Raw genomic sequence first — 27,091 nt, forward strand, 5'->3', positions numbered from 1 at the left:
GGCTATAATGCTGCTATGAACGTGGGTTTACAAATATCTCTTTGAGACCCTAATTTCTATCATTTTGGGTATATACCCAGAAGTATAGTTTCTGGATCCTATGGCAACTCTGTCTCTTATTTTTTGAGGAACTGCCATCATGTTTTCAATAGTCATTGCACAATTTTGCATTCTCACCAACTGTGTACAAGGGCTGCAATTTCTCTACATCTTCACCAACACATGATTTTCTGTTGTTTTCTTTTAATAGTAGCTATATCAATGGCTGTAAGATGATACCTCATTGTGGTTTTGACTTTGCTTTTCCCTAATGATTAGGGATATTGAGCATCTTTCCATGTGTTTGTGTACAAATATCTATTAGAGTCCTTCTTCCGGTTATTTGGAGGTATATACCTAGAGGTGAAGGTGCACTGCTCATACATTGAAGCAGGCCCCGTAAGGACTTGCTAGGCAATAATACTGTGTCTGTCCTCTGAGCCATTTGCATCTCAGGTTGAGTGGTTACTACAAATCCTCAAGTACAATAAAACTTTGATTAACCAAGATTCCTCGAGGTACAGGATATTCTGGTTAATGGAGGGTTAATTAGACTTCTCCATTTCGGTTCCAATCACTCTTCGTGAAATTCTCCCCAAAATATTTCAGTGTATTTTCCAGATGAGTTACATAGCTTCTCCTAGGGGTTTTTTATCTTTGAGGAATACTGTTGGATGACCCCTTGGGAACTGGGCTCTTGGTGAACTGTCCTGGAGATTTAGATTAGAGGGTATCAGAATTGTACAGTTACATTCTAACCCAAAAGGTAACTGCTGTATGGGACGGTGAACTCTGAGTGAGTTAAATGTTCAGAGATGTGGTTTCGGAAAAGATGTTCTGTAGTTCTTCTTTTTTGGCAGTCATTGAAGAGCAAGGCCTGTTGTCTATTAAGGCCACTCCTAGTTCATGAAAATAAAACCATGTCAACTGCAAATAAAAGAATGTTTATCTTTCTATTCCCTATGGAGGGAGTTGGAGGGTCCAGGCTGGGAATGTGTCTTGTCCAAAAGTGATAGCATATCATAGATGTTTCAATGGAAAAAAGAAAAAAAAGTGCTCAGATTCATCCGTGTTTCACTTCATTGGAAATTGTGATTTAGGCTAGATTCTGTGTTTATTCATCATGGTACCCCAAGCAGTAGCCCAACGCCAAGCACCTAGTAAGTGATCAATACTCATGTATTGAAGGGATCAGTGTGGCCTGATCCTTTAAAAGCCTGCCCGACTACCTCTCACTGTCATGAAGTGTTAAGGTGACAGTTCTCTGACAGCACTGGGCTAGAGCATTCTGCTGGCCAGGCTGGGTCCCAGCTGCTGCTGGTGCAGACAGGCCCACTCTTCACCCCCTACTCATGTCCATTCCTTTAATTACATGGGAAACTTTTTTTTTTTTTTTGGCAACTAATGGGGAAAGGAGGCAAAAGGGAAAGGAAGAGTTGGCTAGAATGGCAGGAATGACTGTTTTGAGTCTGGTCTGGTGGACAGCGTCTGAATCCATCGCTATAGGAATGAGAGCCAGAGCATGAGAAACTGTTCTCCTGAGAACATCTATGAGAGTCTGGGCACAGACCCAGTGCTTGGGGCTCAGGGGACGGTGTGGCTGGGGAGGTCTCTGTTCCCCTCTCTTCTGCATGGGTCTGCTGTGCTACTCTGGGCACACTGCAGCCAGCAGCTGGCTGGGAAGTGGCACCATCAGCAACCCTCTGTATCCCGGGAGCAGCAGGGACCATTTAGGGCAGCTCCAGGGAAGCCAGGGCAGGAGAAAAAGGGAGTGTGAGCATCTGGTACCCATGGAGGTTGACTGACAGACTGTAGGTTTATGCAAGCTCCTTGGTCTCCCAGAAGAAAAAGGAGGGACACTTTAAAGTTTCCTGTGATTCACAATCATAGCTGTGTGTGTGTATGTGTGTGTGTGTGTGTGTGTGTGTAATCCTTAGCTGGTCAGACATGGGGAATATTTATTTGTGCTCCAAATTTCTACCTTTGTATCTACAGGCAACCAAGCCCATGACAGATACCCATTAAGTTGTATACGAATGAAGAAAGGCCAACAAAATCCACATACAAAAACCATCTATTATTCAAACAGATTCTTCCACAACTTGATACAAATAATGGTTCTTGTGTCAAATAAGAAACTCAGGTTTGAATAATAATAATAATAATAAATAATGCCCTTCCATAGTGTTCCTTATGTGTAAGGCATTATTCTAAGCATTTTAAATATTTCAATTAATTTCATCCTCCCAGTAGCCCTATGAGGCAGGAGTCTTATTCTGTCCTTTACAGATGAGGAAACTGAGGCACAGAGAAGTTAAGTAATTTGGCCAAAATCACACAGCCAACTTGTGTCAGAGATGGGATTTCAAACCTAAGAAATTGGGCTCCAGAATCTGACATTTCATTGGATCATTCTTCGTGTAAAGAAGAAAAATTTTCATCTTGAATCTAGTTAGGAATACATTTAGCTGCAAGTAACAGACAATCTAACAATCACTTAAACAAAACTGGATTTAACAAGAAGTCTGAGGTTTGCTTTGGTGGCTTAGTGATGTCAGGTAATCAGTGACATGTCTGTTTTTATCCTGACCTTTTCTTTCATGTTTCCAAGAAGACTGCCCAACCTGAGATGTCATATCTATGGTTTGGGTGTCAGTAAAGCAGAAGCATTCCCAGAAGCCGTTAGCAGACTTTCACGTTCATCACATCAGCCAGAGGAAGCAAATGACCACCCTTCCTCACAAGGCAGCTGGGAAAAGCTGTAGTCAGCCTTTCCAGCTGCTACAGTGGAGGGATGTGAAAGAAAAAGAGTTGGAAATAGATGTCGAGTTATAAAAAATTAGCCACACTTCTTAGCAAGAGAAGGTTAGGAAATCTAGACAGACAGGAGGAGGAGGCAATAGCTCTGATGGAAGAGGCTGGCACATCCCCATCTCTTTTCCAGTTGGTGTGTCCACGGAAATTCTTCATTTGTCTTTTCCACTCTCAGACTTGCGATTGTACTGGAACCACTCATCTCCCCACAGACACTGGTTTGGCTGCATGATGGCTGAACACATGTCTGGATGTTTTAGTGATGTGGCCATAGTGCATTGTGACATGATGTGGTCTTGAGACGCTGTGACCAGAACCAATCTGGCTGGCTGAGCCATGTCTAAATCCCACAGAATTTGTCCAGGATTCTACTGCCAGCTTGGAGTGTCAGAAGGGTTCTGTAAAGAGCCTTCTGAATCTATCTCTCCTCATTACAATTAAGATGCTCAAGGACAGGGCCTGGGTCTCACTATTCTACTATGTCTTCTTTTTTTCTTCTCCCTTCCCCTGGGTACTGGAACTGTCCTGAGCACGTCGATGGGTCTCAATACTTGATGGGTAAACTCACATTCCTGGTGACTGGTCAAAGATGTGTCACTTGTTATGAAGTGTGCCAAGAAAGTCACTCACTCATTTGTCCAGTAAGCAGTTTTGCGATTTAATCTGTGAACTAATTACTTCAATACAGCTTCCAGAAATAGAGTTCTCCATCCTTTGAAGCAAGTTAATTGTCAACCAATATTTTATCTGTGTTCATTCCTCTGACAGACAATTAGTGAGGGCTTCCAAAGTGTCAGGCACAGTGTTAGGCACAGAGGGACACAGAGAAAGATGTAACGCTGCCCCCCTGGATTCTCTCTCTCTCTCTCTTTTTTTTTTTTTTTGACTCTAGGCAGCAAAGGCCTTCTCTTTCCACACCAACCTGGTTACACACAGCACCCACAAGAAGCCCCCCAGAGAGGTTCTTCAGGACCCATAGCTGGGTCACAGAGAAGATTAGTAGAGTGGATCCAAGATATCTATGACACAGTCTCTGAGGATGACCTTCTTAACGCATGTTGTTTTTGCACTTCTTGACGTAGGCCCAGGACTTCTTCAAGGTCTGCTCATTCCGTTGTATGAGGAAGGCCAAGATGGCTGCACAACTGCGACTGATGCCCGGGGTGGAAAGGATCAGGATGACAGAGCCAAGCTGGAGGTGAATTTTGAGAAAGTGACAGAGGCGACTTAAAAAGGGTAGGCTGGACAGGCATGTCAGCAACTTGACTGGTGCTCTGAGAAGGGCTGCATCAAAGCTCTGTGGGTTCATAGAGGGAGGGTGACTCACGATGCAGAGGGGTTGTGGGGTTGTGCAATTAGGTTGGCTACTGGAGTCTTCCTCCTTAGACATTCCAAGCTGACTGCCAGCTTGGTTCCACTAAGGGGCCTGGGGGGGGGGGGGCGGGAGCTGACCCTGTCTGGCTTCCTCCTTCGTTGGGTTCACTAGTGAGCACACGCTACTCCCTGGAGACCAGCTTCACACATGCTTTGCATTGGCTCTTTTAAGAAACAGGACAAAGAAAAACATTAAGGAGAGTAAGGATGAGGTTCAGGAAACCAGAAAGCCAGGTGCCTTCTCTGAGTGAAGGTGGCAGCTTGAATCTTTTCATTCCTCAAAGACTAGAACATGTACTTTTGTTTTTTCAAAGAGGACGGAGCGAAGCATGGGAGGATGTTTGGGAAGGGCTGTATCTGCAAGATGGTTCACTGGATGAGACAATCTGAGGGCAGGCCAAATACGACACAACTTTCTTCACAAAAAGGTCAGTTAAGGAAACAAAAACTACCAAAAAATTTCTAAAGGCATCTTACTCCCCTGTATAGTCTTGCAACTTAGATGACCCACTAATATGAATATTGGAACAACAGTGGGAAAAAAAATGACACTATTTTGTAGCCTCGAAAGGGTTAATATCAGGGAATATTTTAAGACTTAGCAGCAAAAATGCAGCTTTGTGATGTTTTATTATGAAATACGATTGAAGGCCATAGAACAAACTGGGAGAGGAGGGGTGCGGTGTGGCGTGGGTGACCCTAAGACTGCAGGGCCCGGGACGTCTGTCACGCACAGTTAGTGCCCGAGTTAGAAAAGCAGGCTAGAATGAAGCCGGAAGCTCAGAGGGACATTTCCAAAACCGGCTATGTCTGAAGCACTTTCTGCAAAATAAAACTTGGGCCTCTTGCTAGCCTTCAATTTTTAGTGTGCATTAACAGAACAGATTTGTTAAATCTGGAAGTAGGAAAGCAAGTATGTAATCCCCGGTAATTCTCTATCCAAGAATCTCACCGAATATTTCATACGCCACCTCATTAATGCCTGTTGCTGCCTATGAATCTCTGGCCGTTCTAGATGCCAGTCACTCCTATTTTACAGATGCAGAAGTTGAGGGAGAGAAAACAAAGCACCTTCATGGAGAATCAGTCATGCAACAGAACCAAGAGCTCCGAATGTCCTGGCTTCCAGTTCTCGGCTCTGGCAGGGACACTGGGCTCCCTTTTCTCCTCATGGGAACAACTGCTGACACTTGGGCTTTAGACTTTCACTTACAGGGCTGATGAAAAAAATTACCATTTGCTGCGAAGGCAGTGAAATGCTGACTTCTCACCCTTTGGTCAAGGCAACTTCCTTGAAAGTGCTTTAAAGCAGATTGATGGAGTCCAGATCCAGCCATTTTGTCTCCATTGCAATGGTGGCTCATCCACAAATAACCGCCTCCCCTTCGCCCCCACGAAAAGGGCAAAACCAATGGCTATCCTGAGTTCTCTGTTTCTTCGATTGAATTGATCCTTCTTTAAAATGCTTATTGAATTTTTGGCCAATTTAATTAAAAGAGGTAAAAGAGTAAACTTCTCCTGTGGAAGAATTGTACCCATGCCTGTCTCATGATTGCTCTTAAGTGACGTATAATGCATAGAGCTGGGTTGGGGGCCAAGCAAGTCAAAAGAATTCTTGCCTAAGGCATACGCTTGTCCCCCAAGGTGTTCCCCTAGGTACCTCAAAGCCCTCTGACGGTGTGTATGCCAATAGGGAGCAAAGAGGTGAATTTAGAGATCTCCAGACAAAGCCGGGAGGCTGCCTGATTTATGATGAACTGTTCAGACCCAAAAGGTGCATCAGATGCAACTAGAAATTCGCCTACGAAATAAAGGGAACCACTTTTAGAAATAAGCAGAGATTTAAAAAAAGAAAAGAATCAGAACTTAAGCTGTAAGAAGCGACCATCTTATCCCATGGAGTTTGTTCCTTGTCTATCGAATACCATTTAATAACTACTAATGTTTTTGAAGAATATTTTATACCAGACTTGCGGCTAAACTTTCATACACATTATTAATAACTTCATTCTTACAACAAACACAAGAGATAGGTACTGTTATGATAAATTATCTTTTACAGAAGGAGAAATGAGGAGATTGTAAGGAATCTGGGCAGGACTTGAACCTTCATCTGCCTCACTCCAGAAACCACACTCTTATTTCTGCACTGTGTGGATATTTATTTAAAAATTTTTAATGTTTATTTATTTGAGAGAGGGAGCATGGGAGGGTCAGAGAGAGGAAGACACAGAATCCAAAGCAGGCTCCAGGCTCTGAGCTGTCAGCACAGAGCTTGATGCAGGGCTGGAACTCACCGACCGCAAGATTGTGACCTGAGCCAAAGTCGGACGCCCAGATGACTGAGCCACCCAGTCGCCCCTTATCAATAACTGTATCGATATTTATTAGATGTCTGCAATAATAAAGCACTTCTAGTGCGATTATAACTATGTAAGCCCTCCAAGATTGCTCCAAAGGTGACTGTCTCCGTCTTGGGCTGCGTCACAAAAAGTCAAGAATTTTATTAGCCAAAGTGTAAGAGTCATGGACCCTGAATTAACACATTTCTGGATGGAGTGGAAGAATGAGTTCTGGAGATCCTTTGGAAGAAAGGAGAGGGTCTCTCTATGAGAAACCACCTGAGGACTGCAGGCTTGGAGATTAGGACTGGGAATAAGAGAGGAAACACCCTCGGGCAAAGACAATAAAACCTGATTTTAGTTTGACCATAGTGGCAACTTGCCTTAGAAGAGAAAGGAAGGGCTGGGAGAGAGGTGGTAGTGAATAGAGAGAAGAGAGTGTGTTCAGGTGGGCTTTTTTTTGTTTTTTGTTTTGTTTTTAAAGGCATTCCCTCAAGTCCGCTACAGTTAAAAGTGAAGGGATAGGGGAGGTCAGATAGAAACAAAGTGCAAAGGGAGAAATGAAGAGGGCTCAGAGAACAGAAGGTAAAAGATCACAGGAGAGGTAAGAAGAAAGCCAGAGGTAACACAAAACCCCAGGGAAGAAGCGTGGCAGTAGAGGAGGCGAGTTTAATCAGCTTCGCCTAAGGCAGCCACAGCTAAATAAAGAATGTGGGACTCAAGAGAGCAGCCATTCTGGAAAGGCAAGGTTCAACAGTGGTTTCAGCGACAGCAACGACAGCAAGGGGACAAAGGTGAAGAGACCACTGGAGGAGACCCGGTTCTCAGAGTGAAGAAATAGAGACCAGCCAGGAAAATGCTAAGGGGACGGAGGCGGGAGAGCTACTGTGTTCCAAAGGGGGAGGGCGGGGTGGGGGGGGGGGGGGTCGGGGCCCGAAGTTGCTGGCAGGAGGGGACAGTTAAGACATAAGAAGCAGAGGAATGTTTGGGACAATCATAAAGTGGATATTTAGATGCCTCTCTGACAACTGAAGTTCACTGCGGCTATAAACTGTGAACAAATTTGCCCCAGGCATGTGCAGCTTCCTTCCATCTGGCCAGCTTAGTGCTGACCACAAAGACACCTGATTTGGTCATTAAAGCGGCTGAAACACCAGTCCAGATCTGCCACAATCTGCTTGTGCGTTTGCTTTCTGATGGAGGAGGCAGGGGCTGGCTGGGATGAGGCACCCGATGGACATGTGTGGATGAAAGAAAAAAGTAAGTACTAGAAGAAATGGCTCTCTTTAAAAAAAAAAAAAAAAAAAAAAGAGTCACTTTTCTTTCTTTTTAAAAAAAAATTTTTTTAATGTTTATTAATTTTTGAGAGAGACAGAGACAGAATGTGAGTGGGTTGGGGCAGAGAGAGAGGGAGGTACAGGATCCGAAGCAGGCTCCAGGCTCCTAGCTGTCAGCACAGAGCCTGACGCGGGGCTCGAACTCACAAGCTGTGAGGTCATGACCTGAGCGAAGTCGGAGGCTCAACCGACTGAGCCACCCAGGCGCCCCAAAAGAGTCATTTTTCAACGAGAGAGCCCAGTGGACTTATTTTGGAGCACAGTGAGATCAGGGGGGGTGTGTGGGTTCCCCGTCAGACAGACCTGGGGTGGAAACCCAGGTCCTACCACTTTCCTGGGCCTCATCTGCAAAAAAGCAACCCCTCACAGGTTACCATGGATGGACGTTGTGCAAAGAAAGTAAGCATCCAGACAGGGTCTGGCAAGTTGCCGGGCTGTTGTCTTAGCTGCGGGAATGACCGGGAGACACGAGGGCAGAACAGTCCAGTGGGACCCAGAAAGCGAGCTTCTTCGAGACAGATTTTGATTATGTTGTTGAGTAATGAAAACTCTAATTCCACAGCCTCCATTCTTTTGCTATAACCATCTCTTGTTTCAAAATAACACATGCCAAATTTTAGGAGTCTGAGAGTAGGGGATTATGTGATAATACATGAGGATCAACCTTGGAAAAAATAAGCTTTTCATGTACATTTATTAAATATTGCAATCCTTCCTACCTACCTACCTACCTACCTACCTGTATAACTACCTATCTGGCCATGCCTGGAGACACTTGGCAAACTGAGAAATCCCTATCGCTGCCTTTTTAAATATGCAAGCGTGAGCTTATGCAGCGCAAGGAAAGTCAATTTTATAACCGCCTTTTAGTGCCACATCCAGAGCGAGAAAGCAGCCGTTTAAAAAACCTTTAGGTAAATATTTGAAATATTCTAAAACTGACATTCTGAATGATATTCTGATACCACTTCAATAATGTTTTATAAAATTCAGGGGGAAAATAGAATTAAGTAAATTTGAACTTTCCCTTTTCCGCGGCAGTTAAAGGCCGTACTATTTGCATATTCTAATGTGGGATCACTGTAGCTCAAGCTTCAGAAGACACTGTCCCTAGCAGGCCAACAGCGAAGGAGCCATTAACCTTTGGCCTTTCATCTGCATAAGACCAAAATCAAAGTCTCTGCTTTTCAAAGTGGCTTCTGTGTAACCACCGCGCACAGCCCATGCTTTCCAGAACTGTCTTTGGAAGCACAATTAGAAGGTTTAAAAAGCAGAAACAAAAGCTCCATCCTATTTACACATTTAAAGTAAAGGTCATTCTCAGAAACTGGGCTTCCCAGATTTCTCCCCTTGAAATCCCTTAAGATATGTAATACCAACATAAAGGGAATCACAAATCCAGTTTTCAGAAAATGGCATTAAATATAGATTTAAACTTTGACCTTTAGTCCCAAGTGAGAGGACAAAAAATTCTCTTTACAGTGAAGGGCATGTTGCTACTAAGCTTCAATGAGTAGGAGAGAACCTGCCTGGTAGTAGCCAGGATTAAGAAGCACCAATCGATTTACCTCCAATGCAGGTGTGCTGCAAATCCGCTGGGTCCAGATGTAGCGCGTGATTGGGCCAGGCTCATCTATATTCTAGAGTTTGTGGAGGTAGCTTCTGGGAAACGGGGGTCTTCTTGGCTTGGGGAATTGACGTTTCCACGGCAATATGTGAAATGCATTCGGAGCGAGCAGGAATAAGAGATGGAATACACAGGGTCTCCCACCCCACATTAGGGTCATGAGCAAGAGTGGGAAATCCATGGGTAGCAGAGTGACGGATTGGGCAAACAGGGAAATCATGAAGACCCAGAGCATTCATATTTTTACATCCCTTATTACCCTGATTGCTCTGCAGGTGCTGACCAGGGCCCCAGGCTGATGACCCGCTCCACAGCTCATCTCCCTGCTACATCATTGACAAGTTGCTATTGGGGCCCAGGTGGGGGAAGGGATAGATGACGGACAACGGGAAGTGGAGCTTATTGGAGAGAGAGACTATCGGTTATGTACACACCCAGAGGCAAAACAAGAGAATTTCCCTGACTGTGAACTTTGCTAGAACGATTGGGGAAGTAACGAGATAAACAGGAAGGAGCACTGGACTGGGAGTCTGTTTGTTTTGCTCTTAACGTGCTAAGTGAGCTCATGGTTACTACGTAGCACAATTATTCATTTATTTGTCTCTGTCACTAGGCAGTAATCTTTAGTACAAACCCGATCTTGCCGATTTTACATCGGTGTCTGGCTCCTCCTGGGTGCTCAGCAAACGTTTGCTGATTGGATAAATGAGGGAAAGAAGAAGATTATTCCTCGGGAAGGACCCAGTGCTCATCTGTTTCAACTCTTTCACTTTAAAGGTAAAGAAATTGAAACCTGGCACAGTGAAATGAACTGAGGTCCCACTACTTATTGATTGCAGAACTAATTAACAAGGATGGTGGTGGTGATGATGATGATGATGATGAAGATGATGAAATTTAACATAATCCTGTTCGTGAACTGTGCTAACTGCTTGTATTAGTGATTTCTTAGTTGGTTCTTAGCTCCATATTCACTCTGCTATTTTCTCCTCTGTATCCAGGATTCAGAAGCCTGAAAACTACATTTCCCAGAACTCCTTGTCAGCTTTGGTTAGGTTCTATCAATGAAAAGTAGAATCTTGGGAAATGGGAACAAGGGAGAAGTCATTATGTTAATATTTTCGCTAATTAATCAAGTGTCCGTGGCAGCAGGTGGTGGCAGCTGCAGGCACGGAAGGTGACACTGCAGGCCGCTGTGACACGGTTGTGAGTGGCAGCACCCGTGGGCTTGTTGGGCTCCTGCAGCGGCCCCGGCGAGGGCACGGTCTCCCAGCTTCCTCATCATGGCGGCGGTGGTGGCTCCAGTGGCAGGGGCCACAGTGGCACTCCAGCCTCATGAGACAGCGTTTGCGAGCTGTGGGTAACCCCACGTCCCCGTTGGCACCTCCTGTCCAGAGGGTAGTGTCTTCCGGCAGTTACTGATCTCTCTCTGGGTCACACTGCCGTCCTGGTTTGGCTGCAACAGCCCTCCCAAAACATCGGTACCAATTTCTGGAATTAAACCTCCCTTGCTGAAACACCCACAGTGCTTTATGTGGATTCTCTCATTGTATTCTCATAGAAAATGTATGAGCTGTGAGCCCATAGGACTATATGCCTATTTCACAGATGAGGAAGCTGAGGCTGAGGGACACTAAGTGACTTGCCCAAGATCACAGAGTGAGGTGGTGCTATGGCAGAGACCTAAACTGGGTCTGACTGATGCCTAAATCCATGTATTTAACTCTGCCCTCAAGGGCTAGCTTGCCACCCCCATTGGGTTATTTTATTGAGGTGATTTGGGTGCTTGGACAATGGGGTCTTCCTCCCCCGTGCTGTGTAAGGTTGATTCTACTGGGCCCTCTTCTTTAGAACACTCTTTCTCCAGGACCCTTGTTTCCTCGCCTCTTGATCTGAGCCTCATCATGAAGTCATTTCCTTTATTAAAAACTTTACAGGGACTGGTGTATCTTTCAACAGCAAAAGTAGCTAAGGGCGTGGTGCTGTTGGCAGAAGAAGCCAGGAGGTAACCCGGAGTGAGGGTTTGAGGGAAGAGAAGAGGGTGGTGTGAATGCACCCAGCATTATTCCATAGCAGATCGGGCCCTATTCTGTCAGGACAATATTGAGGCCCCTGGCTTGGGTAAAGATGAGCCAGATGACTGAGGAACCAAGGAGTTGGTTCTCATAAATGGCTTTGGATGGTGCCTGGTTTATCGTAAGCACTCAACTAAGGTTTGTTTAAAAGTAGGCCAAGGGGGCACCCCGGTGGCTCAGTCCGTTAAACTTCCGACTTCAGCTCAAGTCATGATCTCCCAGTTTGTGAGTTCAAGTCCCGCATTGGGCTCTCTGCTGGAAGCACAGAGCCCACTTTGGATCATCTCTGTCCCTCTCTGTCCCTCCCCCACTCACACTCTCTCTCTCTCAAAACATGTTTTTAAACATTAAAAAAATAATAATAAAAGTAGGCCATGGGACATGAGGTACTACAGGAGACACCACAGCAAATCAGAGCCAGATCAGCCCCGGGGGACATTCAACCAGAAGGGGCTGAGGTGGGTGCACACCGAAACTGGGGAGGAAGAAATGGAAGCTAGATCAAGCATGCTGAGGGGGTCCTGGGGAACCAAAGGGGTCAATTCAGGCTCTGGGCTTTGAGCAGGCTCTTAAAGCGGGGCGAGATAGAAAGAAGTGGCAGCCGGGAGGGAAGCACATTTTCCAGGCAAAGAAACTTTAAGCAGAGGTATCTTCGAATTCAGGTCTGAACTCCTGGGTGATTTTTATGAAGCTCTCCCACCTTCCTTCTAAATGCCTGCGAGCAGTTGCTGGGAACCCCCAGGGCCTTCAGGTGCTCAGAGTTGAAGTGTCCTCCACAAGAGATGAGTCCAAGGACCAATTTGGCCTTTTCCACATCCTTTCCAACTATTCTCTATCTTTTGCTCAAGCACTGCTCGCCTCTCCCAGGCCCTAGGCCCCAGGACTCACAGGATGCTTCACTGCACCCTCCCTCACAAGGCTGCACCCCGCCCTCCCTCACCGTTGTCCCCTGGCCTACTCCTTTAGGCCCCTTGCTGGTGGACCAGACAGCTATCTTGATGAACCTACTTGAAGTAAGAAGTCAACGGCTTGTTGTAACTTAAAACATTCCCTCTCAAAGAGGGTTTGTACTTTAACACTGACCTTCAGCACTTCATTCAAAAGAGTAATGTGGAATTTCAAATGACATGACATAGACCTTATATCAGTTAAAAATACGTTTGGCTGTAACACAAAGCCATATGCCATGGCTTAAACAGTAAATGTCTTTATTTGTTCCAGGAGTACACACACACACACACACACACACACACACACACACCCATCCACACGCACACACACAGACAGTGTTGATTTGTCCGTTCAGGGTGAAGGAGAGCAAATATGCCATCCCAAAATATGCCGCTTTGGCACATGGATTATTTTGAGCTGAAGGCCATCAAGACCTAGCAGATACAGGAAAAACTTTTACCTCTCCTTTAACTACCTAAAAAATTTTAGATAGGGGGATCTGGCCCAGGAAGAGAGAAATCACCAGAGAACTTTTTATCTGAAAGACCTATCTGTATGGCAGGACAGACATCTGCTTACTAAACATCTGTTCTTATCCTCCCGTGAATCATCCTCCTCCCCTTTGAAGGCCAGGCCCTCATCCCATTCATTCCTCAGCCCAGGATGGCATATAAGCCTCAACTGCCCTTGAGTCTCCTATCTTTGTAGCTTCCGTATGAAAAAATTAAATTCGCTTTTCCCTGTTCATCTGTCCTATGTCAGTTTCATTATAAGACCAGCTAACAAACCTAGAAGAGAAGAAGGGAGACTTTCCCACTGCTACAAGGCCCAGCCCCACCCCCAGGGTTGCAAGATGGCTGCTGGTCCCTGAAGCATCGCAAACACCAAAGAGCACAAGGAAGAAGGCAGAAGGGGAAGGGGAAGGGGAAGAGGCAAAGGGGCTACCTCCCCAGGGGCTCTGCCGCTATCTCATTGGTCAGAACCGAGTCATGTGGCCAGCGCCCCCCTGCGAGGGAGGGAGGGACATGAGCCCAGAATTCTTATTTATTTTTTACTAATTGGGCAGCGTGATGCTCAAACCCCAAATCCAGGTTCTGTCAGTGGATAGGAAAGGAGGATTGATGGGGAGTTAGCGACGGTATTGTCTGCCACACAAAGAGCACTTGCTAGGGCTGGGGCGGCCTTTGAGGGCATTCTGTCCCCACCTTCTTTGTCTCTGGAGAAGGTGTAGAGTGAAATGCAGAGAAGTGCAGGCATGACGCTGCGCCAAACCACGCCAAACACCCATGTCTCTGACTCCTTGCCCGCTGTCAGCTTCATGGTCCAGTTTTCACTCCTAGAGGTAGGACGCGCACCCTAAAGCGGGCTGGAAGATGGCACCCTTTCGAGCACTGCCAGCCCCTTTTCCCAGTGCATAAAGTATCCCCTGCTTCCTTCTGGAACGGTTAGAGAAGCTTCATTTTTTTTTTAATTTTTTTTTCAACGTTTATTTATTTTTGGGACAGAGAGAGACAGAGCATGAACGGGGGAGGGGCAGAGAGAGAGGGAGACACAGAATCGGAAACAGGCTCCAGGCTCTGAGCCATCAGCCCAGAGCCCGACGCGGGGCTCGAACTCCCAGACCGCGAGATCGTGACCTGGCTGAAGTCGGACGCTTAACCGACTGCGCCACCCAGGCGCCCCTGAGAAGCTTCATTTTTTAACTTTTTTTTTTTTTTAATCTATTTCAACCATTTTGAAGTGTACGTTTCAGTGCCGTTAAGTGCGCTGACAGTGCTGTGCAACCATCGCCCCAAACCCATTGTTTATTTTTCATTGCTAACCTGATGCTGGTTTTCTCAGGTGTGGGGTTCCAAAGTGGGGATTTGAAAGAAGGGTAATGAAATTGCAATTCATTCAAAAATACACATTATTGTTACTTTTCAAAGTGCTAACAGCCTAAAAACACATGTATTTTCTGCCCGGTTTCTTATCTGGATTATTTGTCCCCCTCTGGTGAACGTTGCTCCATGTAACGCGGGCGCACAGAGAGCCAGCATCAGGGCTATGAGCTGCTCCATCTTTTATTCAAAGGGCATCAGTATCAATCCCCTTAGTTTGTACTCAGATTCTACAAATGAATTATTTCCTTTGAATGTTCCCGGGGCCATTTTGTGATTTTGGACACGTGAACATTCCTCTGGATTTTTAATCCCTATGAATTGGGCCAAAAGCAGAAACAAAGAGGGGACATTTTTGGGGGTCGAAAGGCAGCCCCCAACCCACAAACAACCTTCCACTCTTGGAAGAATTCCCACCGAGTTTCACAGGCAAAATATCGAGTCCCGTAACATCAGTAGACTGTGGAACTCTGGAGGGAGGCGCTTGGTGCAATTTCCATCTCTTGAAACATTTAAAATGTATCTGATCAAAGGAGGAGAAAATTAACCACAGTGTAGGAAGCTGGCAGGGGGACGGACAAGATGACCTAATTTGCCTTTCCCATTACTAATTTCAGTAGGAGTCTTCTCTGGGACTTCCACACTGAAATTCCAAGGCAAGAGCACCTCAATGGGATTCTCATGGCTGCGAGAATGACAGTCAGGACTTGTGATTTCGGAAGCGTCTGCTGTTGTATCCTTGGGGCTTTAGCCTGGAACTAAATTCTCCTCAGGTACATACATTGGGCCCCATTCTTATCTACATAATAACTATGGAGAAATTTTCCCTTTGGGTTTCAAAGGACGGGAGTTTGGTCTATCGAAGTTGGGGCAATGCAATGAATTCATTACTTGCTGAAATAAAAATCAACACAAATATGTCTTTGCCTTAAGAAAAAAAAAAAACACCACTTGGTTTCTTTACCAACCTCTGGATTCAATTAATTTTTAACATGGAAGTAAAGTTCCCTTTTATTTTTTTTTTCCTTTCAAGCCAGACATTTATTTTTAACAAGGGATGAAATCATCTGAGAACAAAACGGGACATCTGTTACTTTATATCTGTTTATTTTAAGTACTTAAATCTGAGTTTGATTTCACACAATTTTGACATTGTTGCTTCATTAATAATCCTTACGTAATTGCGACCTCAGAGGGTGCCCCGTGATTGTAGCATTCACTTCTCATTAGTGCAGAGTCTGATAGGAAAGCCAGAGTCGCCCTGGGATGGGAGAGGCTTCCATGTTCAAAGCTGGTCTGAAGGCCAACCTTGGCAACAGCAGGAAACCACCTCAAAAAGTGCAAGGAGAAGGCCTCGGATGGGACCCAACTTCAGTAACGGATGGCCTATAGTCTGCTGTTAACATTTGCACCGTCCCATTTTTCAGAAGTTGCGGGATGGGCAACCTGCCTGGAGGCAGCAGTTGTTGCGAGAGAAATAAAAGATTGCATACACTTGCACCCATTTAATACATACACGTGTGCTCACCAGTGTGTTGGAGCAAAGAAACCACTTCATCTTTGAAGGGCAGTACAGTATTGGTGGGACAACTAGGAGGCGGGTGCAGAGTAATGGGCAGAGATAGGAAGTGTGAGGGCTTCACAGAGAGGGGCCTCTGTGTGGCCACAGAGGGGCTGGCCCAAGGGGTGACCCAGTATCTGTGGCTGAGGAGCAAAGTGTGGGGCTCAGAGATGGGGATTTGCAATGAGGGCAGTGGAATTTTTAATTGGTTCATTCATTTATAGAGCAAATATTTAATGAGCTCTATGTGAGGCCTTAGATACGCAGTGGTAAGTAGACTATCCTTCCCCTTCTGAAGGCTACTAGATCAGTGTGCCACGAGAAAGTATGACTGAGGGACCTATTTGAGATTAAGGGGGTCATAGAAGGATACTCAACAGGTTGAGTATCTAGAGGAAGAGAAGAAGCTGGAGAAGAGGGAGGGAGAGAGAATTCAAGATGGCAGAAGGAAAAGAGATTGGCTTGTTGAGGGAATGGAAAGGAGGCCAGTGTGGCTGGAGTGTAGTGAGAAAGAGAGAGATCGTGGCAAGGGGGAGGAGAGGGAAGGTGGAAAAGAAGATGGGAATCATGCCTGATCTTGCAGGCCAAGGGGAGGTGCTTGGATTTAACTGTCTGCATAAGGGAAGTCATGCATGCATCATTTTAAGTGGGCTAGTGATATGATTTGGTTTCTGTGAGTGGAAGGGGAGAGATTAATTTCATAGGCTATTGTCATGGCCCAGAAAGGTGGCAGTGGAGGTGGTGGAAAGGGGGTGGATTAGGGAAAACTTTAGGGAATGCTGATGCACTGGATGTGGGGGATGAAGGAGGAGTCAGAGTCAGGACTCTCCTGAAGGTTCCTGGCTCAAGTATCTGGGTGCATGGTGGTGCTATTTCCTGTGATGGTAAAGGTGGAGTGAAGCTGGGGCAGGGAACAAGTAGTTTGGGTTGGGTTGGAGTGGGGAATCAACCACTCCATTTGGGACATCTAGCTTTGAGATGTCAAGTCGGCAGTTGAGTATCGGAGTCTGAAGTTTTCCTAGGAGAGGTCTGGCTTGGAGGTATAAATATAGAGTTGTTGGCAAGTAGATGGTCTTTAAACCAAGACAATGACTGATGTTAACAAGATTTTGAATAAAAGTGGGTAAGTGTTGTGCTGGCTGGAGGCTCTCCATGGAGGAGGGAAAGGTGCTTATATTTACTTATATTTAATATTTAATATTTTAATATTTAATATTTTGAGGAATATTTTAAAGTAAATTATAGACATGATATTTTACCCTTAAGATCTTTAGTCTTCAAAAAATCAGGACATCTTCCTACTTAAGCATAATCCCAGGAAATGACATTTATGGTCATCAACTCGATGCCAGGCTCTTGCCTCATGCCCAGCACTGTCTATTTATATTTCTCTTTTAATCCTCCACAACAAGTTTTTGAATAGGATGTGATTGGTCCATCCTACCAACAAAGACACTGCAGCTCAGGGAGGGTTGGTAAATCACCCCAAATTAGATAGCTAGAAATTTGTGAAGTCAGGACCCAAACCCAAGTATGACCAACTCTGAAGTTTTCCCCCTATCCCTTCTTAGCTGTATGCAGATGCCTAGAAACCCATCTTTATGGAAGGCATATGATTCTTGTCCCCCTCTGAATCCTACCCTTGACTTGGCCTCTACTTCTTACATAGCTGTCCTTTCTTCTGAGCATTTGGCCCCTTGACTCCCATTCTTTGCTGAGGTTAGAGGACTATGTAGTCCTTTGACCAGGCTGCAGTGAACCATTCCCTGAATACATTAGGGTCCAGGAGGACTCTAGCTGCAGTCTGTCAACCCAATTATCATAGATTTGACAAGCCAACATTCATTCTGTCCTTGGTTCCCACAGCATGCGTGGGCAAAGGGCTATACCTATCCCCTAGAATTTGGCAAACCTGTGGTGGTAGAGGGAGGAGCTGTGATGGTAGTGACCATTTTGCTTTCTATGGTCACATCAGGTCTTCATGCACCCAGGGCTGACCTCCAGGGGGAAAGCATGGGGTCATGCTCCTGGGGACCCTGCCCCAGTTTCCTGCAAGCCATGACGAGGGAAGCTATGGGGTGGGGGCAGCTGACTCGGATACATGCCAGTTCTACTTTCCCCAGGAAAGGTGTGTTCTTAGCTCACTCCCACCATCATCCTTATTGTAGATGATGTAGAATTTAGATGTAGAGGGGCCTCTATCATTCAAAGGTGTATGTATACCAGAGCACTCATGGTGGCCTTCCCATTACTCTCTAACCCCTTACCCTACTTTATTTCTCTTTATACCATTTATTGTTACCTGCCATAAATGCATTTGCTTATTCTCTCTCTCTCTCTCTCTCTCTCCCTCTCTGTTAGAATTTAAGCTTCATAAAAGCAGAACCGTTACCAGTCAGCCTCACGATTCATCCCTGGCACCTGCAAGAGTGCCTGGCACATAGTAGGCACTTAAAACACATTTGTTGAATTAATGATTGAATCAATCATAAAGTCCCAGACATCTAAATATTAAACAAGTGAGTTCAGAATAGTCCATAACAGACTTCTGTCCACTCTCCTCAACAGAGCTCTGAAACACTTTCTGGTCCCACAAATCTCAATGAACAAAAAGAAGAGAATGATGAAAAGGAAAAAAAAAAAAGAAGGAAGAAAGAAAGAAAGGAAAGGAGGAAGGAGGGAAGAGGAGAGTGAATACAGAGAACATGGGAGCACACTGGAGGGAGCCCCATTCAGAGCAAAATGGAGACCCCAGGCTGGTCTCTAAGACCTCCAGGTGGGGCCCAGGAAGGTTGCATTCCTCTAAAGCCAGAAACATCAAGGAACCATAGCTTTCCATCATCAAGTTATTCCAGGCTGGCTTAGAGGTCTGGGGAGGACATTCAGGCGCTCTGAAATACAGCGATAATCAAGAGAAAGAGGGAGTCTTAAATTGAGGATGGAGAGCAATATACTCAGGTTAATGGAAGCACTAGCAATATTAAATGAAATTGCTCTACCTCTTCTTCATAAGACGACACTGGGGAGCCTGCTCTTTGCATAAGCAGGGAGGGTCCTGGGATTTAGTGGGAGGGCGGAGGAGCTGGGGAATCAGTCATGCAGCAACCATTACAGTTCATGGGAGCCCAGCTCACAACCCCTCGGCGCACCTGCTGCATATTTACTCAGGCCCACGCAGGAGCCAGGCAAATTTGGGCAGGATTTCAAGGGAGTCTTGAGCCAGGGGAGCCTGCTTTAGTCCAATTAAATGAAGCAGTATCAGGTGGAAAGTAATTCTGAGTATTCACCATTATGGGGAGTTTTGTGTTTAAGCCCCTCTGTGGACCTTCTTTTAATGAAGAACTAAACTGTGGGGTCTGGAGGTGGGCAGGAGGAGTTGCTCCCATCCAAAGAGCTGAATCTGGCCCCGAGGAAGGCAGACAAGGGCCTGCAAAGTCTCCTAAGGGCAGTGTCTTTCGACTCCCCTGGCATTCCTACCTGGGCCCTGGGACACCTCTGTGGCTATGTCACTTCTGCTTTGTAAAGATGACTGGGGGAGGCCTCACCAGGCCCAGGGGTGCAAAGAACCTGTATCTGAATGATCACAGGTGGATCCAGCGCACTGAAATCTTTGGGGGTCTTCTTTCTGCTTCCTGCCTTTCTGTCTTCCTTTCCCTGTGTTGGTCTTCAGAGGCAGCAGAAGCTGAGGGAGTGAAGACGAGCTAATAGGGTTGCAGAAAATCAAGTCTTATGTAACAGTGTCAGGGAAAAATGAGCCCACTAGGGTAGGTAATAAACGGAAGAGGAGGAGGGTATGATTCATGAGTTCAAACAGCACAGAGAAGCTGTTGCTTTTAAACTGTTGAAGCTACCGATTGGAGAAATCCCTCTATCTGTAGATACTTAGGTAGGACTTGAAGGGAACCAAGCATTGTGCTACATCGAGGGGGCCAGGCCAAGGATGGAGGCAGTACAGAAAGGCACAAAGCAGGGTTGGGGCCCTCAGATGACTCTCGACCGCGGTGCCCTGAAGGTATTTGTAGAGTCAAAGAGACAAAGCGTGAATATGGGAAGTGAAATAACCAGGTATAATTTGACACCACAAACGACATAGACCCTTATTTCAGGCCCTAATTCCTCCTTGCCCGCAATGGTCCTCTGGACATATTTGAGCATGCTGTCCTGCTTACCACCCTCATGACTGTCCAACAGTGGCCACCAAGCATAGTGAGGGCAGGACCCCCTAGGTGCAGGTGCGATACTGATCACCCTTTTATTTTCGCCATGCACCAGTGATTCTAAAAAAATGCCAATGATAAAATAGGTCTTCTCCCATCCCCACCCCCACCCCCAAAATCTTTGGCCGGTCTAAGTCAAAGAATTGCTGCAGTTACTGTTGGCTTTTGATTATATGCTTATATTGTATGTACAATATGTAAACACACGCACACACACACTAGCACATTTTCATTGCTTATGACTTAATAAATATCGTATTCTACCTGGAAACTGATACAGAAATTCTCAGCCATACAGTCTCCCATACAGGCAGACACACATTCATGTTCTTTTTGGGAGTAATTCTTGCGAGTAAGGCTCTTTTGAGTTCACACTGGGTACAGATTAGGTCTTCCACTCCTGTGATGGAACGTGTGTGGGCGCTTAAGCAATAGGTGAAAAACACCAGTCGTGGTACGAGATTTTAAGGATGAAACAATGAGAGATGGGTTACATAGATTGTTATTTTATAAGCCTTCTTAGAGGTGTTGTTTTAAACATCCGAGACAGTGAGACAGAGCGCAAACTGCAAGATGTCATATTTTTGTTTAATACGTATAAATTTTAGTGCACTCATGAAATATTTTGCTGACTTTGAAGATCTTGAAAACTGAGATTTCCTCCTTTTAAATTGCTAATTTTTAGTTTTAAAACTATCTAACAAATAGGAATAACCGTTACTGAATCCCTGACAGCTGATTCCAAAAAGCTGATGTTGTGGCACAGAGGAGGGATTGCTAACAACGCCCCTGCTCTGCATGTCAGATACACAGGGTGGGGGGTAAGGGGTGGGGGGTGGAGACAGCACTGCTTTCCAGAGATTCCAGAACTTGTCCTAAGGATTAGGGTCTCAACTCATGACCTGGATGTTGCCTGGGTTAGTAGCATTATCGTGTTTTTATACCAAAGCAATTCGGGTCCTCCCCTAATCCTACTCTACCTTTCTTCTCTTCCTGTTCCCAGACACGTTTCTCTCTGAACCTCTCTCTAGTTCCCGATTCTATATTTTCACAAAAAGAATTTGGGAAAACAGTGTTGACTGTTTTTTTTCCTTTTCAGCCTGCTGCTTGTTTTACCCTACTTCTGTGTACAGATTTCTTTCTGGCTCTCCTGAAGTTCTTTAACATCTACAAAGGAAGCCAACCCAGAAGAGGGTGCCCTTGGAAAGAGTACAGATCGGTAGATTTGAAGGAACCACTCTCCCCATGCCCCAATTAGAAAACTGATCAGAACAATTGCTTAAGAAGTCCACTTATTAAAGGGCTGAAAAATATGAATCATGATCAGGGGATTTATCAGAAGTATTATAAGAAGACACGTGGGACCGATTTCCAAAATAGGAAAGCATTATTTCCCTGGAAATGATCCAGGGAAAACATACAACTGGGAATTTCAACATTTTGCAAGAAAATGGTACAAATCGTAGGAGAGAAAGGCCCCATGAGCAAGACAACAGCACTTTGAGAAGTTAATGTCGCATGTTTGTGAAAAACCAGACTTACCAAATATATCTTCTAACATTTCAGCTTCAGGATTAGCAAACGAGGTAGCTTCTGAGCATTTCACTTTTATCTTCATTTTTGGGATGGATTTCATTTGATGAATAGGAAAGGATTTGCAGTAATGGGGATTTGGGAATTGGAAAGTGACTGCCACAAATGGGTGGCACTGCCTCAGACCTGGACAGGAAGCTTCCAGTGAAGAGCCAAAGGGATCTCTCTCTGCCCAGACTTGTTGCATTGATGTTTTGGAAAAAGGAAATCACGTAGCATATTACCGGATGGAGCGGTCTGGGTTTCAGAGGGGTCTGTGTGACAGAGACCGGGGAGGTTTAGCAGAGTCTGCCATCTACACGAGCCAAGCTCTACACACCTAGGCAGCCGAGAGTGTGAACTCGACCAGTGCTGACATGGAGAAGTAGTCGTGGGGCTGAGGGAGCAACTTCTCAAGAGCCCAGCTGGCAGGATGCCACCCTTTCAGGCACTGACAGAGAGAAGAGCCTGATCAGAAGAGACTCCCAGGACAGAAGAGGCTGGCAACAAGCTGGAGGTTGTTAAAGCAGAAAAAAGAGAAGCCTCTGCCTTCACCTTAGGCCTACAGGGCTCATCCGCAGAAGAGGACTGTTTTGGGTTGAATTGTGTCCCTCCTCCCATTCATATGTTGAAGCCCTAACCCTCCATTACCTCAGAATATGACTTTATTTGGAAACAGGTTGTTGAGACGTAATTAGCTAAGATGAGGTCATACTGGAGTAGGGTCGGTCCCTAATCCAATAGGAATCCAATAGGAATCCAATAGAGGAATTTTGGAGGCGCCTGGGTGGCTCATTTGGTTAAGCATCTGACTCTTGACCTTGGCTCAGGTCACGACTTCACAGTTCATGAGTTTGAGCCCTGCGTCAGGCTCTGCGCTGACAACGCAGAACCTGCTTGGGATTCTGTCTCTGCCCCTCCTCCACGTGCGCGCACACACTCTCTCTTAGTATATAAACATTTTTTTTTCTTAAAAAAGAGGCATTTTGGAGACAGGTGTGCACACAGATGGAACACCAGGTGAACATGAAGGCAAAGATCTATAAGCCAAGGAATGCTAGTGATTGCCGGTGAATCACCAAAATGCCAGTGTTTTCCAGTGAATGACCAAAAGCCAAGAGAAAGAGATGGAAGGAATCTTCTCTCACAGCGTCAGAAGGAACCCACATTGCTGATACTTTGATTTCCGACTTCTAGGCTCCAGAGCTGTGAGATACGAATTCCTGTTGTTTACAACATCCCGTTTGTGGCAACCCCAGGAAACTAACACAGGGGCTGAAGTCATTCGGCGACACATGTGACTCTTGCTGGTGACTGGCTCATGGGTCAGGTGGGCAGACTCCACACAAGGCCGTGAAGGGAAGAGTGACAACTGAGATGGCCCAGGAGCAGTTGAACTGGGTAGTGCGCTTTCTAGCATCCAGGATATCTTAAGTGGAGATTGGATGACTGCTTGCTTGGCATATCATAGGGCCAATTCTTCGGGGCATCTCCAAGGTCTCCTCGCATTGTAAAGTTCCATGGTTCTAACTCTAAAAGTCTTCAGTGACAGAAAATTAACCTACAGTTTAAAAGTGGGAATGTTCTGTTCTTAGAAAGGACAGATTCTAAAGAATCACAAAAATAAGACCGGTAAAATATAATTCCACACAAGGAAAATGCAGGTATTAACAAGGGAGATATTTCAAGAACCCAGTGGGCAGGATGTACATGAATAATAATGATGCTGAAAATAAAGGGGCATTGAGTCATATTAAAGATGTGTTTATAGGAAGTGACTACCCACCAAAGTGGCTTCATCTAAGTGTCATCTGTAGGGGTTAGAAGCATGGAGTTTCAAGTCAGGAGGTTCCTGTCCCACCACTCAAGAGCACTGTGGCCTTGGCCTATCTGTTTAACTTCTCTGAGTAGAAGTTTCCTCATCTGCAGAGTGGGACAATATCATCTGGCTCCCAGTGTCAGAAGGATGACGTGAGACAATTAATGAAAGGTAAGAATGCAATAAGAGATTATTATTCTTATTGTGAGATTATTGTCCCCAGTGCCAAAGCATAAAGCTGATTACACACATACAGACACACACACACACACACACACACACACAGACGATGATGGAAATCAAAGTTTTAAAGGAAAACTTTTGATTACATTTCATGACTTCAATATTGATATTCCCTGTGAAATGTGAAAGTTTCCCTTACTAGTCGTAAATCCAAGTTAAATTACTGAGAATCGTGGCACACTACCTCATTCCACATACACTCACGTGGAATGGTGGACGAGTTTTTATGGGTGACCAGCTCATTTGAAAGCACTGAGGTGGGGGGGTGGGGTGGAGACTGAGTGGCTCAGTCAGTTGAGTCCGACCCTTGAGTTCAGCTCGGGTCATGATCTCACAGGACAGCACAGAGCCTGCTTGGGATTCTCTCCCTCTCTCTCTGCTCCTCGCCCCCTCAAAATAAATAAACTTAAAGAAAAAAAGAAAGAAAGAATGCACTGAGGGCCGGCCAGTGTTCGAGACCTTGGTCTGACATGTCGCCTTGGATGTGTCCAACGGAGCTTAGCCTCGCCTACCTCATCACTTTGGGGGGATGGCCAGAGGGGGCGAGGCTAGGGAAAAGTGTCGGGTGGAGGGCAGTGTCAGTGTGAAGCCTGTCAGCATCACATCCTCGGCGGTGGGAAAGTGACTGTAGACGCTTACTCTGCCCCCACCTGTAAGTGCCTGAATGCCAGGGGACGCGAGGGTCTATTGGTCCTGATAGAACCAGTCAAAATGGGGAGTAATGCATGAAATTAAGGTAGATGAGGCTTTAAGGGAAGGAAAAACTTCTGTTCAGCAGGATCCTTTAGATAATGAAGTAGTCTCTGAGGGGACTCCAAGAAGCAGGCCTCCTACGGAGCTAACACCGAAACAGGCGGCAGCCTTGCCTGCCGGGGCGGGAGCAATTCGGATCTTCAACCCCTCTTGTCTTCACAGCTTCTCCTTCCCCTCTTAACTTGACGCTTTTCCCCAGGACGTTCCTTGATCTGAATTGCTCCTTCACCGAGGCTCCGATCCGTGGCTGGTGTTAGACTCGGCCGAGGGTTGGAGTCCGGTGATAGGCTAGCCTTAAACAGCGCCCACTGTCTCTCTCCTCGGCCCGCCCCCACCGCCTTCCTGTCACCCCACGTTTGCGGCAGGCCCTCGCAGCCCGGCTGACTCTTGCGCCTCGGTGTCAGCCTCCTCATTAGGCATGCTCTGGAGCTGTCTCGTGTCAGAGCTGGCCGGTGCATCAGAATGCAGGGCATGCCTGGGGCTCCCGGGAAGCTGCACATTCCGCATGAAATATGAAGGCAACAGCCAGCCCCGTGGAGACCCAGGGTGAATTCAGTGGAATAGCAGCAAAGGTGGCTAGCGGGGGAGGGGAGGTTCTGCAGGGTCCGGGAGACATTGTGGGCACCCATCACATATTTTAAAGGCACCTTTTTCTGGGGGGTGGGGGGAGGGAGGCAGGAAGGGGACACGTGGTTTATGTATCCTCTTGGCTGTTGCTGACATACACTCCCCCAGTTACATTCACTTCTGCATATGCTCGCGGTATATCTGTGATTATGGTGATGTGCCCTTTTGAGATAGGCAGCCGGCTCCCTCTCCTGCTGTGCTCATCACCGATTCTTGAGTTTCTCTTTTGGGACAGCCTGAAATCATCAGAGCAGTCCGTGTGGATTTCAGAGTACCTGACAGTAAGAAGCATAATAAAAGTAATGATTGTCCAGCAGGCCCTGGGGATGCTTGTCTCGCACCACCGTGGGCCTGCAGAGGTTAAGCGTGCTTAGCAAGTCGTGGCCTCGGGTGGCCGAAAGGCCTTCTGTAAAAGGCTGTCCTCACCTTTCTCCCAAATCTCCCAGCTTCCAGTCAAGGCTCTCTGCGGGGGTTCTAGGCAGCCATTCAGAGAGGAGGTGCAGACCATTCATCCCCACCATCAGCACAAAGAGCCCACCATGCCTCTCAGAGACATGAGAGTGCAGTGTACTTGGACATCCCCCTTAGGACACTTACCCACTGGAGCGTAGTCAGTTTGCATACACGTCCCCGCCCTACATACTCTATCCATGAAGCAGAGACACTGTACTTCTTGTTACTGTATATCAGGGGATAGGCACATAGTAGGTACTCAACGAATACTGAAAAAATTACATTTGGTGAGACTTCCTTCCTACCCCATCACACACCCGAGTTATCAAGAAACACAAATCTACGGGTCTCTCCAAATACAGAAAACTTGAGAAGGCGTTTATCCTCCCTGCCCTAAAACCACAATGCCCATTACAGTGCAAAGAGGGCACAGAATTGATCCCATTTTGTACAGTTGATGATAGGATTATAGAACATCCCACCTTCTTTTGACCTGAAAACTAATCATTTTGTATATATGAATATGTACATATATATATGTATACGTGTGTGTGTGTGTATATATATATATATATACATATATACACACATATATGTGTGTGTTATCTCCTTGGAAATAGTTCTCAGGCTATTAAGGCCTCCATGGGCTTCTCAGGAGTGACAGACAACTCAGCACGAACTGTATAGTTCTTACCTCTGGAAACTTCCTGCAGCCAGGATGAAAAGGGCAGATGCCAAGAGCTGCAGGGTCATTCTGCTTGCCAGTATTTGTCATGCAAACCATTTGCATTCCTTGTGAGAATTTTCTGCAAGAAACCCCAAATCGATGATGTTTCCTTAGAGCCCAAGCCACTTCTGGTTAGCGATACTGCCTGGGGCACACCTCCGGGAGGCACCTTTCACACAGAGGCTGCCTTGCTCTCTGGAATGTGGAGACACGTACGCTTGTCTGACATGCGGGAACCTTCAACACACATTATTGTATTTGGTGACTCTCTTCTAATTTTGCCAAGGATTTAGCTTCTTGTGAACTGAGAGGACTGTCTTTGGTTCCTGATGGGGCAACAGAATTCAACTGACATGCTGGCTTCTCACAAGACTGTAAGCTCCCAGAGGACAAGGCATTGTCTGTCCCACTCACTGCCGCATCCCCAGTGGCTAGAACAGTGCCTGCCACAGAGGAGGTGCTCCGCAAACATTTTGGGCAACTACCACAAAGAAAGCATGGCACCTTATCCCATAGACAGGGACAGGTTCAGGCCTGAGTTTTCCCTGGCTTTGACATGCAGATGCTAAGAGAGTTTCTTTCTTGGCTGGGGTTGCTAAAGCAGGAGCAGGAAGTTAGTCATGAAGAGGAGAGAATTAGGCTATCAGACAAAATGAAGAGGTGGGGAGAGAGAGAGAAGA

The sequence above is a fragment of the Prionailurus viverrinus genome, chromosome D4 (genome assembly GCF_022837055.1).
Source record: "Prionailurus viverrinus isolate Anna chromosome D4, UM_Priviv_1.0, whole genome shotgun sequence".
In the NCBI taxonomy this organism is placed as follows: domain Eukaryota; kingdom Metazoa; phylum Chordata; class Mammalia; order Carnivora; family Felidae; genus Prionailurus; species Prionailurus viverrinus.